Source organism: Mustela lutreola, chromosome 12, assembly GCF_030435805.1.
Source record: "Mustela lutreola isolate mMusLut2 chromosome 12, mMusLut2.pri, whole genome shotgun sequence".
NCBI classification, from domain to species: domain Eukaryota; kingdom Metazoa; phylum Chordata; class Mammalia; order Carnivora; family Mustelidae; genus Mustela; species Mustela lutreola.
The window spans coordinates 28348110-28364946 of NC_081301.1; the positions used below are offsets into that span (position 1 = coordinate 28348110).

The window sequence follows — 16837 nt, forward strand, 5'->3', positions numbered from 1 at the left end:
CAAACTTTTTTAAATAAAAGACATTTTTAAACAAACTGCACAGTTTGAATGTGTATGAGTGGATTACCAAAGGAAAAGTCTTTTAGATATGACTGAACAAAAATAGAGTAATTGTCGAACAGTAAATAAGTACTGTCAATCTTTGATGAACTTTGTAGCCAGAAATAGCCCTAGCTGAAAAGTAGGAAAAAACTCAGAGAGAAGAAGACAGCCCTGATATAAGTCACAGTGTATTCTCCTTGTCTTATAGAAAACAATGGTCAGTAAGGGATTTAACATTTCATATGAAACTTAAGATAGTAATTATGGCCTTGGTTGCTGTTTGTAGTACAATGAGATGCCCAGAAATATAATCTATAATTCTACATTTAGTCTATGACAGATATAAAAAATAGTTTCCTGTTATGTTTTTCCACGAAGCCTGACTATTGTCCTTCTAAGAAAAGACAAACAATGCCTATTCTATATTATCAATGAACATTCTGACTGTTTTAAATTATCAAAAGTGAGAAATAATTGAGAAAAGAGAAAATTTGAATTTATCTCAAATTTACAGAAGATGAACAGATGTTATAATAAAACTATAATAACAGGGAAAATCCTTGATATATTAAGAAATATTAGCGTTTAATATTATATTACACTTTGGCAGTATATAACTAAGATTTACAAGAAATAAATCAACTATTGGTTTATAAAAAACTATTTTGAATATACATTAATATTTGTAAATATATATTTTTATTTGAAATCTATATAAAATTTTTACTTTTCTACATACAAAATTGAGATATCATATAACACCTCCTATTTAAGATATGACTAAGCTGAGAAAAAAGAGAAGATCCTCCATTTTTTTTAAATTTTTTATTTTTTATAAACATATATTTTTATCCCCAGGGGTACAGGTCTGTGAATCACCAGGTTTACACACTTCACAGCACTCACCAAAGCACATACCCAAGATCCTCCATTTTAAAGAGAATATATTTATGTTCTACTTAAGGATATTATTGATGCAACATAATAGCATAACAAGACTCTCCTTTGAGAGAACAGCAGTTATGAATAGTGAGAATAGTTAAAGGTTACAGTTTTATTAAAGGGGGTGCACATTAGGTAGACAAGTCTCTGGGCTGGGATTTGAAGCACTGACTTCTATTTGTATGTTAGAAATTATTTTATTTTGTGACCTTGAACAAGCTGCTTAAATTCACTGTCTCATAATTTTCCATAAGCATATTGAGTTTAGTAGTACTTGTTCTTCCATTCTGAAGATTGATTGCAATGCTCTTTCAGAAGAGTGATTGTATATTAATCTCATTAGTAATATTTTTCATATTTCATGTCTTTTCCATGGAATACTTACATGAAAATAGTTCAAGAAGGCTTTTAAGGATAGATCTAATACTAATGTTCTTTGGTTATCATAAATGATAAGAGTTGATGTTCACCTTAGAACTTGTATAACTAATAATCAGATCAGCTATGAATGATTTAAATAGCAATTCTGCTCATTAAATTAAACAGTTCATTTCTCAAATTTTATGCTTCATAGTAATTGTTTTTCTGCCTAATCAATCCTGTCATCAACTGAGCAATTAACTTGCCTGTGGATATTTTGGGTGTTGATCTGACATGAGCATTAGGTTTCCTTCTAAAAGATTAAATATTATAGTTTTTTAAAAAATAATTTATATTTCTGCAATTATGATTCTTCATAAGGAATCAATAACAGCAACGACCTGACCACTTATTTGGAGAGATTTCCATAAAGTAGCCTATTTAATGCTATTCTCCTTTATAAAAGAATAAAACATTGCTTCATTAATATTATACTAAGTATCAATCTTAGAATATTCTTTTTTTTTTTTTTAAAGATTTTATTTATTTATTTGACACAGAGAGAGAGAGACAGCGAGAGAGGAAACACAAGCAGAGGGAGTGGGAGAGGGAGAAGCAGGCAGGCTTCTTACTGAGCAGGGAGCCCAATGCAGGGCTGGATCCCAGGACTCTGGGATCAGGACCTGAGCTGAAGGCAGATGCTTAACAACTGAGCCACCCAGGCACCCCTAATCTTAGAATATTCTTAACACAAGTTAAACATTTAGGAAGTCACATGTTTTGCTGTAAAAAAGGGTGAGGCTGAAAGATAACAACCCTGGTTGGCTACAGGTTCAGTTATAATCTTGTTCACTGTTGCTTAAATTTGAAACATCGATAGAAACAGTAATAGAATATTTGAATATGAAATTTGAAACATTAATAGAAACAGTAATAGACTAGTAATAACAGTAACAAACTAATAGTAATAGACAGTTATAGTCTAGACTAACAATAGACTAACAATACTAACAGACTAACTAATAATAATAGACTAACAGTAATAGACGAACAATAATAACAGTAATAGACTAACAATGCTTATTTCTCAGGACTCGACAATATTTATATACAAATTGTCCAAATTGGTCTAAGAGGAGAATGTTTTCTTTACAATTCTAATTTCAAAATTTGAAGAATTATTTATGTAGAAGATAGAGTCTGAAATGAAATTCAGGTCTCTTTCTTTCTTTTTTTTAATTTAAAGAAACTATTTAGTTTCTGTCAACCTATTTCCATTTTGTTGCCTCTGTGGAAGAGAAGCTTAAGACCACTCAGTGGTTGTTTGCACCCATTCAGTGGCCAGAGCAGTGGGAGCTGCCGACTAGTCTTCAGTGGCAGGCTGAGCACTCCAGTCTTCAGGAGGGAACTGCTGAATAGGCATAGAGGTTACATGCATGCCTTCAGACCTGCCTTCAGGTTGGGTAGAATGGAACTCAGGAGCTGGAGCAGTCCATTCATCCTGAAATTCCTCCTTGGTCACAATCTTTTCAGCAGCAGCTTACTCTTCTTTTTCAAACTCTTCATGATTTCTGGCGTGACCGCCCATGGGTGTTCATGGGAAATGGTGCCAGACATGCTCAGAACTTCTCAGGCCTCCATCAATATCAGATCCATTGAGTGAGCTCTGTTTTTGTTGCAAGGGATGGCAATACCCACACAGCACAGTCCATGTTACACAGAGCGATGGTAGGCAGGTTAACACAAAACACCCCTGTGAGAGGCCGGTGGTCAGCCCTGAGGTCAGTAACCACCAGAAGTCTTGGCTCCCAGACAGCTGTCTAAATCTGGCTAGGGAAGGTTCCAGAAGTGAAGCAGCCAGCAATGGGAGTGGCTCCAGTAGCAGCAGGAAACTTCAGCACAGCTGGCTGGCCAGTATTCCTGGATGATATGACACTGGCATCAGCTGGATTTCCAATGTCAACAATGGCATGAACTTCCAGCAGAAGCATCTCCTGCATTCTCTTTAGATTTATGATGCAGGTACCATCACTTTTCCTTTTGCAGATGCGCTGTTCCATTTGAAAGTCAAGGTTCATGCCACCTAAGTGGGTTCCTGCTGCAAGTAATTTGAGGGCATCCTTCTCCTTCATTTGCAGGACATCAAAGGCTCCCGATATTGTGAAGGTTGTAACTTAAAATTACAACAGGAAATGCAGAGCGCTGCGTGGACCCCTCTCTGGGTAGCACAGAAAGTTCAGGTCTATTATGGATTTTTTGTACATTGTTAATGGTATTTAATCACATTCATTTAACTTTCTTTTGAAGAGGAGTATCACCTAGTTTATTTCTCTAATGTGTTGCACACTATGTGAGAATAAATAACTAAAACTTTTTGAATGGAAAATGAATAGATGGATGTATTTATAGGTTTGCTTACAGCAGATATATTCTCAAGTCACAAAGAACCAACTTTATCATTTATTTCATATTACCATCATATTTTGAATTTTCTAATATGCCTTCAATTAGCATATTCTATTAAATTAAGAAAGAAAAGGAGTCACAATCTTTAAAATAAGATATCCACAGGAGAATTATTTCTTAATTTCCACTTCACACCTCCTAATTTCAGGTACTCATATATTAAGCACTTACTATATTCTACATATTTTAAAAAGTTATTTCATTTAATCCTCAAAGCAACTGAGGATATTATACAAAAGCTTTTTGTTGTTGTTGTTGAGAAGAAAGAGGGAATTAAGCCAAATCACAAATCACATGACAGGCAAGTGGCATAGACCAAATTAAACTTCAAAGTCATTTTATTTCAAAATATGTAAGGCTATTTTTATTTTCCTTAACTATCTTTCTATTTCTTCCCTCTATTTTTTAGGATTGTGAAATAGTCTCCAATTTTGGATTGACAATCTCAGCAAATTTGCTATATCATTTGTCTTTTAAAAATCAGGAGAAAGACAAGAAAGAGACAAGACTGCAAAGGAATATGGATAGAGCTAAATGGTATTATAATAAATTTGCACATTAATCTCGGCACATTGACAAAGGACATTGTTCCCTGTCACTATTCAGGTCTTTGGCTAAATGTTCCATAGAGTCTTTCTGGGTTATTCTATGCAACACATGTCCTCTCACTCTGTCTTGATTAAATATATTTATTCTCTTCATAGTATTACTAATATTTGAAATGTTATTATTGACATGTTTGTTTATTGTCTGTCTTGCCTCCAAAAAGTGGCTCTTGAGGGCTTGATTTTTGTGTCTTTTGTTCACCATTATTTCTCCAGTGCCTTGGACAATATTTGATAGAATTAAGTTGGACCAGTAATACTTGTTTAGTCATATTAAATGAATGATTACTTACTTACTTTCAGAATCAAGCTATGTGTTTTAAGGAAGCTGCATAAGGTCTCTCTGGTGGTTTTCCCTTTTATTAAAAAAGGGAGTAACTACCTCACAGTGAGTTGTAAGGATTACATAAAATATAGTAAACTATTGTGAACTGTAGTATTTGTCCCTCAGGAGACCTCAAAAAAATGTTTGTTGCTATGGTCACGTAAAACATTTGATAAAACAATTCAGTGAAATAGATGATTTATTTATGAAAAACATGCATATTTATGCACAAATTTAAATAGTGGAGAATTAAGGACAAAAGAAGGCAAACTAGTTGTTGATAACTATATAGTCAAAAAAGTGATTGCATCTCAGTCTTGAACTCATATTTCTTAACTGAATCTCTCAACATGCTTATTGAGGCATGGGTGTGACTAGAGACTATTTATACACAAACTTTTTGGTAAAGGTAGTAGGTAATACAAATCACTATGGAACTCGGCTAAACTCACCAGTTCATTTCACTTTAAACAGCCAATAGTCATTAAGCAGAATGGATTTAAAGCAATGACCTAGAAATCAAAGGCAGTGTATAACCTATTACAAATCCCTTGAGCTATCCAGCCTGCCAACAATTTTTAAACACTCTTCTGATTTTGAAGTTGCTATGTCATAAAATAACATTTGGGAAATTGAAGAAGAAAATAATGTAGAGTGTATATACACTGTGAAACTTTAAATTTCACTATTTCACTGTAATTACCAGAGAGGAGCAATGGTAACTTAGTAAAATCCAATTACATTTTTTTCCCCCAGCCAGGAGATTAGAGAGAGAGAAGTTGTAGAGAGAAAATGGTCTGTGTTTTCCCTATGACTAAAATTTTCCTTTTTCTATATCCTATTTAGGTCCTTCTCCTTCTCTATTTTTCAGTGCTACCATGTATCCTTACAGTTGATTATCAATTAACATGTAAGTAATTGTATGATGATGATAACGATACTGCGGCTTTCCCTCTCTTTCTCAGGCAGCCCTTTAGATAAATTATAAGCGATTGATTCTTGCTGAAGTGAATAGATGGCCTAGTTTTGCTGCAATATCCAAGTTTTTTTTTCCCCTGCAGTCAATTCCCAGTGTCCTAGTGATTTATCTACCTTTGCTAAATTTCGTGTTCATATTCTTTTTACCAGTGGCATGGAATTTTAATTAGCTTTTGATAAAATATATAAGGATACCTTCTAAACTAGGAATGGAGAAAAACTGCATCTTTTCTACCTCTGTATGTCAAGATTTCTGCAAGCTAGTAGAAGCTAAAAGGCATTAATAGTTTGTGCTTTTTTAACTAACGATATATAGGACTCAATGTATGACAGGGCCTTGGTTATATCGTGGGAAATCCCAAGTCCTGTTAGGTTTCTCAGTGGAATACAATGTGTTCAGGAACAACTGAATGTCTGTTTATCATTATTTTTACCATTTCATTTTAAAATAATTTTAAACTTAGAGAAAATTTATAAAAATTGTAAAAAATAACTGATTTATTTTACAGACTTATTAATTTTCTACACTTGTCCACATTTGCTTTACCTTCTCTGTAGGAAATCATACTGTAGTTTTATAAGCCCACAATACTTCAGCATGCATTTCCTAAGACCAAATTATTTAATCACGTAGCCAAAGCCATAATACAGTAACCAAATTCAAGAAACATAGCATGGACATACCTTTTGCATACTTTGCGTTGTATAGTCTAATTTCGTCAATTGTCACAGTGTTTTGCTTTATAGCTATTTATTTTCTAGTATAAGATTTGGTCTAGGATCAGAAACTGTATTTAGCTATCATGTCTATTTAGTTTCCTTCAACCTGGAGCAGTTCATTACGTTTTCTTTCTTTCGTGTCATTAAAGAATATAACCAATAATTTTATAGAATATTCCTCAACTTAGGTATTACTGTCTTCCTATGAATAGGTTCACCAGTATGTATTATGGGCTGTGACACTACATAAGTGATGTTATATATGTTTCAGAATACCATATCTAGTAGCATATAATCTCTGTTTGTCTTGTATTGATGATGTTAATTTTGATAGTTTGGTGAATTAATCTATTATTGCCTAATGGTGAGGCACAAAATTAGCAGCTTAAAGAATACCCAAATTTACTGTATGATGGTTTCACTAGGTCAGAGAAACAGGGGTGGCTCAGCGGGTGTTCTAGTTCATAACCAAGATGGGAACCACAGTTGAAGCTGTGGTATCATTTCAAGGTTTAACTATAAAAGGATCTGCTTCAAATCTCATATGACTCTAGGCAGAATTCAGACCCTTACAGGCCATAGGACTGTCCCTTCTGCCTATTGGTCTGAAGCTTCCCTCAATTCCATGGGCTTCTCAATAGGGCAGCTCAGAATATAGCTGCTTGCTTCCTCAAAACCAGCAAGGGAGAAAGTCTACTAGCAAGATGGTACAGACTTACATAGTATTATCTTGCAAGGGGCATCTCGTTATCTTTGCTGTATTCTATTGATTTAAGTAACAGTTCCTGCCCATATTCAATGAAATGAGTTTAGAGCAGACCAACTACCAGAAAGAGGAAGCCATCTAAGAGTCTGCCCTCCTCACTGTAAGAATTACTATGGTATTTTCTGATTCCTTTACCACTCACTTAGTTACTGGTTTTTATTTTGTTACTTCTACATTTATGTGGGGGGGTGTTGAGATGATGTAATATACTATTCCACAACAACCCTTCTACTCCATAGTTCTAGTACCCATCAAGAATTCCTACCAGAATGTAACTTACTACATTAATTCTGAAATAGGAATTTTCTAATTCATAATCCATTCTATATTTATTAGAATTCTATTATCAGGAAAGGACTTATTCTATCACATATTTATTTGTTTGTCTACTATAATCAACATGTGTCATTTTTCTTTAACTGTCGTTAATATTTTCCCTTTATATGATTTTCTGATATTTAATTATGATGTCCCTTTATTTGATTTTCTAAAGTCTATATTCACTGTGTTTTCTTGAACTGCTTGAGTTTGTCAGACTTTATTTTATTCAAATTTGGAAAATTCTGGCCATCATTTTACTTCAATGCTTTTTCTGCACCCACCTCAAGCATCAGTGGCTCTCATTAATTTATTATTTTAGGTTATTGGAATAAAAGGATTAAAGTATGACAGCATATACATAAACATGGTGAAGAGAATAGGTTCAAACTTAAATTATCATCAGCTTAATGTAGACTGTTACATGCAGAAGAGGTTATATAAAAACTTAATGATAACTATATATTGAAAACCATTAACAAGTATGCAAAGAATAAATACAAAGAAATGTATCACTAAAGAAAATCAGCAAACCATGAAAGAAAGAAAAGAAAGGATAAGAAAAATAATCTTCAGAAACCATATAATTCACCATCAACAAATAATAAAATGACAATAAATACATATCTATCAATAATTACTAATAGACTAAATGCTCCAATCAAAAGACAGGGTGACAGAAAATAAAAAAAACAAGACCTATCTGTATGCTAGCTTCAGGAGACTCATTTTAGACCTAAAGATACCTGCAGATTGAAAGTGAGGGGCTGGAGAAACATCTAAAATGCTAATGGATATCAAATATAAGCTGGAGTAGCAATACTTCTATCAGAAAAAGTAGACTTTAAAATAAAGACTGTAACAAGAGGCAAAGGAGGACACTATATAATCATAGAGGGGACAATCCAACAGGAAGATATAACAATTGTAACTAAGCACTCAACATGGAAGCATCAAAATACATAAAACAGTTAATAATGGACATATAGTATTTAATCAATAATAATAAAATAACAGTAGGGGACTTTAACACTCCACACGTCAATGGACAGATCACATAAACAGAAAATCAGCAAAGAAACAAAACCTTTGAATGAAACACTGGAACAGACGGACTTAGTTAAGATATAGTCAGAACATTCCATCCTAAAACAACAGAATATGCATTCTTTTCAAGTGCAAACAAAACATTCCCCAGAATAGATCACATATTAAGCCCATAAAAATAAGCCTCAAGCAAATAAGAAGATAAGTGATACTATGCATATTTTCTGACCACAATGCTGAAGTCAACCACACACACACACACACACACACACACACACACACCACAAAAAAAATTTTAAATGAATAATAAAAAGAAAAAAAAAATAAAAACGCCCCCAAATCTGGGAAAACCACAAATACATGAAGGTTAAATAACATGCTATTAAAGAATGAATAGGTCAACCAAGAAATAAGAGAAGAAATTAAGAATTAAAATAAGAGAAGAAATTATGAAAATGAAAACATAACAGTCCAAAACCCCTGGGATACAACAAATGTGGTTCTAAGAAGGGAGTTTATAGCAATACAGACCTACCTCAAGAAGCAGGAAAAATCTCAAATAAACAACCTTACTTTATATCTAAAGGAGCTAGAAAAATAATAACAGAAAAAACCTAAAACTAGCAGAAGAAAGGAAATAATAAAGATTAGAGCAGAAAGAAGTGATATAGAAAGTAAAAAACCTAATAAAACAATGAAACCAGGAACTGGTTCTTAGAAAAAAAAATCACTAAAATTGTTAAACTTCTAGTGAGACTTCTCAAGAAAAAAGAGAAAGGACTCAAATAAATAAAATCACAAAAGAGAGAGGAGAAATAACAACCAAACCCACAGAAATACAATTATAAGAGAATATTCTGAAAAACTACATGCCAACAAATTAGACAGCTTGGAAGAAATGCATAAATTCTTAGAAACATAAACTACCAAAACTGAAACAGGAAGAGATGGAAACTTGAAGAGACCTATAAAAAGAAAAGAAATTGAATCAGTAGTGATGCCTGGGTGGCTCAGTCAGTTAAGCAGCTGTCCTCAGCTCAGGTTATGATCCTAGGGTCCTGGGATCGAGTACCACATTGGGCTCATTGCTCGGTGGGGAGTCTGCTTCCCCCCCACCCCTCCCCTTGCTTGTGCTCTGTCTCTCTCTAATAAATTAATACATAAAATCTTTAATAAAAAGAAATCGAATCAGTAATTTAGAAAATTGCCAATAAATGAAAGTCCAGGACCAAATGGCTTAACAGATAAATTCCGCCAAATGTTAAAAAAGAGATAAACTTACTCTCCTCAAACTATTCCAAAAAAAAAAAAAAAAAACCAAAACAAAACAGAAAAGGTAGGAAAACACCAAAGTTCATTCTATGAGGCCAGAATTACTGTCATACCAAAATCAGATGGAGACTACTAAAAACAAACAAACAAACAAAACTATAGGTCAATATCCCTGAGGAACAGGATGCGAAAAAAAAAATACTAACAAATCCAATCCAACAATACATTAAAAAAAAAAAAAATCATGGTAAGTGTGATTTATTTCTGAGAGGGGAACTACCAAGCACTGATCAAAGAAAGTGTAGTCAGAAAATATTATATCTAAGGGTGCTGGGGTGGCTCAATTGGTTAACCATCCCACTCTTGTTTTGGGCTCAGGTCATGATCTCAGGGTTTTAGAAAGGAGCTCCACGTTAGGAGTCTTCTTGAGAGTCTCTTTTCCACTCCCTCAAACAAATAAACAAACAAACAAAATAAGTAAAATCTTTAAAATGTTATATCTATGTTGTGAATTTTGGCTCAACATTACTAAATTAAGTGTTATTGTGGATTTTTCTGGGTCAATTTTCCCAAGTTCATTTTTTTTAATGTAAGAACATTTTTCATGTGTTGTAATTTAAAACATTTGTTTTCTTTTTTCTTATCTTCTAATTATACATATAATCTGTACATACAGATAATATATATATACACATATATGTGTATATATATACATAGGTGTATACACACACACACACACACATATATATCAGGGGTTTTGTTTGCTTTGTTTTTTTTCTTACTGTTCATTTTAGTCACTTTTGATCTTATCCTTTTAAGGATGTAATTTTTATTCTCTTGGCTATTTTTCCCATCCTCCTTCAAAGCCCCTTACTAAATTATTTCAATCTATATTCTCTTGGACATTTTGTAATTTATTTTTCATTTTAATAGTGAGATTGGCTTATTTAAATCAATTTTTCTCTTAAGTTCAATCAACTCTCCTTAAATTGCATTCTGCATTTTTTAAACCAAATTCATTCTTAATTTTTGAATTCAGATTTCATCATTTGTTTAATATTTGTCTGTACTTGCTTGAGGATTTGGAGTGTTTTTTTTATAATTCTCTTTCATTTTGAAATCATTCTGTTGTGAGAAAGGATAATCAGCTGATTTACATTCTCTGTATGCTTAACACAGTAGCTTCATATCCGGTTGGTCAGACTTTTTCCTATTTCTGGTATCCCATCATGTCTTCTATCTACTCTTGCCATTTCTCTATGAAGAACCAATTGTCTCTATATATTTGCTTTTCTCCTAGGGAAAAAAAAATGCTTCTTTGAGGGTGTCACTTCTGGTCCATGTCTCTTTGAACCCCCTTTTATATAGTTAATATTGTGACTTGTTAAGACCTAGATGTGTGATCAGTACTTTGAAGTTACAGACTTTCTCTTCCTATGGGTGATTTTATCTGTGCTTTGTCTAAGACCTCCAATTCCCTTCTCTTTTGCAGAGTCTCTTGAGTCTCCTCTCTCTCATTCCTTTCATGCACAGTATCTGTACTAATGATATCTGGTTGTTTATTTCTTTATGAATAATTTCACCTGTGAAAATCTCTGGCTCCTAGTACTGGTAAGTTGTGAAGCAAGTGCTTTTATTTCATGTTTCTTTTGTTTTATCTTGTTTCTTCATATTATGCTTATCTGGGAGGATGTGTTGAGAAATTGAGGTTTAGGCAGCTGCTATTATCCTAGAGCAACCCTATTTATTCTTCAAGTAATTCAGCAGTGCTAACTGGTGGGATAAAAGTGCAATCATAAAATAATATAAGCTAACATGATTGATGATATACCTTGTTCCAAATAATATTATGAGAACTTTCCATTTTTTTTTCCACTTAATTCTTGTGATACTCTAAGATAAACATCATTTATATTTTCATTTTAAAGATAAGAAAACTAAGGTTTTAATAGTAAGTGGCAGGGCTGATATTTCAACTAAGCTCTATTTTTCTACAATGCAGATACTCTTTTCACAATATATCAACGTATAGATTTTGTTCTCAGTTCCACTATGCGAGTATGTTGAGCAAACTTCTTTTTTTTTTTTTTAAGATTTTATTTATTTATTTGAGATAGAGAGGGAGAGGGGGGAAAAAGAGAAGAGAGCAAGAATAGGGGGTAGGGGCAGACAGAGAGGAAGAAGCTTGGAGCCTGATGTGGGGTTTAATCCTAGGACTCTGGGATTAAGAAATGAGCTGAAGGCAGACACTTAATAGACTAAGCCATGCAGGCAGACCCTTGAGCAAACTTCTTAAACTATCTCAGTGTCTCAGCTTTCTAAAAATAATAGTTATATCATAAAGTAAGAGATTCTACCTCACTGGGATTGTTGAAATTATTACATTTATATAAATCATCTAGTTTGTTGCCTGGTAAACCATAGGAACTTAAAGAACAGCAGCTTGCTATTACTCAGCCATTGGGTGTAATTCAGAATGCAGTGATTTATGCCACTGGGAGGAAGTCAGATGTGTACACTGACTATGGTGGGTTTAGCTAAAGGGTTTGGAAAAAGCTTAAAATCTAAGACAAAGGAAGGCAGACTGTTAAAGAAGGGTGAATTTGAGAAGTGCTCTCACAACATAAAACACAGGAAAACCAAGCAAGAATGAGGATCACAAGCAGAAGAAAAAAACTGGGGTCTCACTGCTTCATCTTCATGGGACATATGAGCATATGACAGTGGCTAGGAGGTCAATACTCAGAAGGTCTACCCGGTTCCAATATTGAAGAGTAACTGAAAATTTTTCCTCTTTTATTTTATTTATTTATTTATTTATTTTCAGAAAAACAGTATTCATTATTTTTTCACCATACCCAGTGCTCCATGCCATCCAGAGAACGGTGTGGAGATTCCTCTTTTATTTTTTAACTGATCCTGATGAAATTCATTGCTTCAGTTGAGGGACCTCATATATTTCTGAAATTCCATTTAATATATTTACAATTATAATAACTCAGTGGCTAGTGCACATCACATGTTAAAAATTTGTGAGTAACTTTGGGGTCAATGTAATCTGTATTCTCTTTAGATTACTTGGTCTAAACTGTAGCTTATAATTTTTAAAGATGGAGGATTACTTTTGACAATTCGATTTTAAAACTACATTATGTCCATATTTCACAATAAACACTAGGTTAGAACTGGGTACACAGTGTGCATCTGTAGGAATTGTTTCATAATAAGGTTTCCAATTTAAAAAATTCTAAGAGGAATCTGTAAGAAATTAAGATTTTTAAAAGATACAATTTAATGGACTATTTATTCAATCTCACATTAATAAGCCCAGTGCGTTTTTAAATACACATTATCTATGTTCCTGCACATACTCATTTTGATCATTCTAATTAAATATAATTAAATTGAATGATGTGTATAGCTAGGCACCATCTGCCAATTCCTGATGTTGATTCACAACTTATTAACACTTCTTGAATTAAATGCAGAGGCAGCTTTATTAGAAAGAGTGTTAAAGTCAGCAAAACTAGGATCAGATCCTGACACTGCACTTTTTCCTAAATAAAAAAATGCAGTTGATTAAATCTCTCTGTGCTTTGCCTTCCTGTTTGGAAATAGTAATAATAATATGAACCCATGCTATTGATGTGAGAAACAGAAACAAAGTATCTATCATGAAATCTGGGTAAGGCAGTTTAGATTTATAAATTTTTAAATATGAACACATTATTTCACCAAGATATTTGCAAAAACAAAACAAAAAAAACAACACTGAATTGTGTCCCTCCTAAATTCTATGTTGAAGTCCCAACCCTCAGTATTTCAGAATGTAACCACATTTAGATATAAGGTCTTTAAAGAGGTGACTGAGATAAATGAGACAATTAGGGTGGGGCCCTAATACAATATGGCTCGTGTCTTTAGAAGAAGAGGAAGAAACATTGAGGGCAAAAGTGCAAACCTGGAGGACCATGTGAACATGTTGCAAGAAAAAGGCCATTTGCAAGTTAAAAGAGAAATCTCAGGAGAAACAAAACTTGCAGACAACTTGATCTTGGATTTCAGCCTCAAGAACCATGAAAAACAAATTTCTATTGGTTTAGTCACCCTGTTTGTAGTATTGTGTAATGGCAGCCCTAGCAAACTAATTTGATATTTCATTTTTTCCCATTTACTTCCATATAATAAAACAAAAATGCACAGAGCAAACAGTATAGAACACATCTTTTTTAGACTGTAATATTTTTAGTTACATAAAGAAGTGTTATCACACTGATAAAGCTTCTCTTACCAATATTTCCTGAGTTTCTTTGCCCCATCTTTCCCAGAGCAATCGCTGTGAGTAATTGCTCATTAAGAGTTGTGCAAAGGGCAAATCAAAGCATCACTATTAAAAGAAGCTCTTGCTTTAGCTGAACACTGACCTGATGTAAAGTTCACATGTGCATCTGGGAAAGAATTAATGGGAAGAAAAGCTGACAAAATGCAAGCAACAAATCACTTTTTATTTTTTTGCTACTCTCACTTGTTTAGAATCATATGGATGAATGCAACATACTACAAAGAGTAAAGGCCAGTACCCTCTTTTAAGATGTATTTGTTCACTGCAATGCTTTTGTAGCATCTGCTTCCACTGTGGCTTTCCTGAGTATCTTATTTCTTAAACCATCTTTTGCTATCTCAGAGTCTGCTGGACTTCAAGTTGTAACGGGTTAAAAGCATGAGTAGGCAAAATCAATCATTGTCTTTTTTACTTTATTCTGCTCTTCCATCAAGTATCTAGTTCTTTTCCTAAGACCCTGTACTAATCATTTTATACATTAAAATAACTTATATCATCATTTAAAAGTACCCATTTTGATACATGGAAATAATTTCCATCTTCTGTTTATTAAATTAGTCATGGGATTGCAAACTTCAGAAAATAACACAAAACTATTTCTCTAAAACTCAATGCTTAAAATCTAAGTTGTTGGCAGGAAGTAAATTCTATATTAAGTTTCTCTTCCAGAAATTGCAAAGGCTTAAATTCAAGAATGAATCAAGGACCAGAGTTTCTTATTCCCTACACCCCCCACCCCCATGTACCCTATATTGCCATTGTCCCATAACCTAGGGCTTCTTTTTGTTCATTTTATTACCATCACCTAGTGCTTCTTTCTCAAATTCCAACAGCTCCTTATCCTCCTGTCTTACTTTGTTTTACATCCCCATACAGTATGCTTATGTGATGCATCATCATTTATCAAATCTCTGATTATCTTCCAACCCTGTTATCTGAATGGCAGACAACTTTTTCCTTCAGATTTTCTATTTCTGGGGCACTTGGGTGGCTCAGTGGGTTAAAGCTTCTGCCTTTGGCTCAGGTCATGATCCCAGGGTCCTGGGATCGAGCCCTGCTCTCAGGCTCTCTACTCAGTGGGGAGCCTGCTTCCCCCTCTCTCTCTGCCTGCCTCTCTACTTGTGATCTCTGTCTGTCAAATAGATAAATAAAATCTTAAATTTTTTTTTTTTATTTCTTTAATGCCTGGAACATAACTAGAGATGGCTTTTTTTTTTTTTTTAAGATTTTATTTATTTATTTGAGAGAAAGTAAGAGAGCATAAAAGAGCACAAGGGAGAGCACAAGTGGCGGAGGTGGGGCGCAGAGGAAGAGGGAGAAGCAGACTCCCCACTGAGCAGGGAGCCCCATGTAGGGCTCCATTTAAGTCCAGGATCATGAACTAAGTTGAAGGCAGATGCTTAGCTAACTGAGCCACCCAGGTACCTCAAGATGGGTTTTTTTGCCTGAAAGAAATTGTACTTATGTGAAAACAAGAGCAACAAGTATTAGCAAATGTTGATCACTTGAGCTTGTACAAGTATTGCAGTCTTGTCTGTGTTAGCTGAGCTAAGCTAATGTCAACTTGACTAAGTTGGTACCACTTCTCTTTATGGTTCCCTTGTGTTTTGAACTATATTAACTTGGCTCAGGTAAAACATAATTTCTGAGAATACCTACTCTGATTCTAGGTTAACATTAGTCAAATTTAAAAAAAAAAAGAAAATAAAATGAAAACCAAAGAAAATAATGAGATTTGGGATATGTTAAGTGAATTAGGCACTATACTTAGAATGTGTCATTGTTAGAGGCAGAGTGAGATATCCCAGCAGCTTCCAGCTTATCCTTGTTTTTATCTAATACAGGTCTATCTATTCTTCCCAATTTTTGGCCATGATGGCCAACAGCAACCCAAAGCCCAAATACTTGGCTATGAAATTATGGAAGCTATAATAGCTTATAGCAAGGCAAAAATTCCCCCCCCCCAAAAAAAAAAAAGAAAAGAAAATAAGAAATATCGGGATGGACACAAACTTGCTACAAGAGTGAAAATAATGACATAAGGGAACATAAAGAATATAAAGTGTTTCATATATTACTTTTAATTCCATTGAAGAATTTGGAGAAATAAGATGGTAAGCTTAGGCTTTTAATTCTCTACTCAGATTCTGGCAATAATCCACAACACTTTCATGACTTCTCTGAAAGATACCATTGTCTCCTACAACCACAAATCTCAAACAGATTTGTAGGTATGGTTTCTAATTTTCTCAAAACTAAACACATGAACTTTAATCCTACAGGTCTCTGTAGGATTAATCCACAACATATAGTCACAGTCTTACAGAATCTAATGTTAAATTTAAGGCTTTGACTAGGAGGGAACCCCTGTAACTTGTTATGCAGTCATTCAGGCATTTTCCAGGAAAGCTGAGGATTCTGAAGACTTACATCATTTGACCCTCCTTTGACAGTACAAGTAACATTTTTACCACATCAGAGGTGAATAAAGAATGTACGATGAACTCTACTAAGGTAATCCTTTATGGGTTGCTGACCCTTCTAATCTGTACTACCCATATCACTTCTTATTGCTTCTAAGCTGGAAAAAAAAAGTTTCTAGTTTTATGTAGTGGTGAAAAGTTAAGCCCCACTGATACTTACAGGAATGTGGA

The 16837-nt window shown here is 33.9% G+C and overlaps 1 pseudogene; it reads right to left on the reverse strand.

Moving 5' to 3' along the window:
* Positions 1-2647: 2647 nt before the first annotated feature.
* On the reverse strand, positions 2648-5944 carry LOC131812113 (small ribosomal subunit protein uS2B-like; annotated as a pseudogene).
* Positions 5945-16837: the final 10893 nt, after the last annotated feature.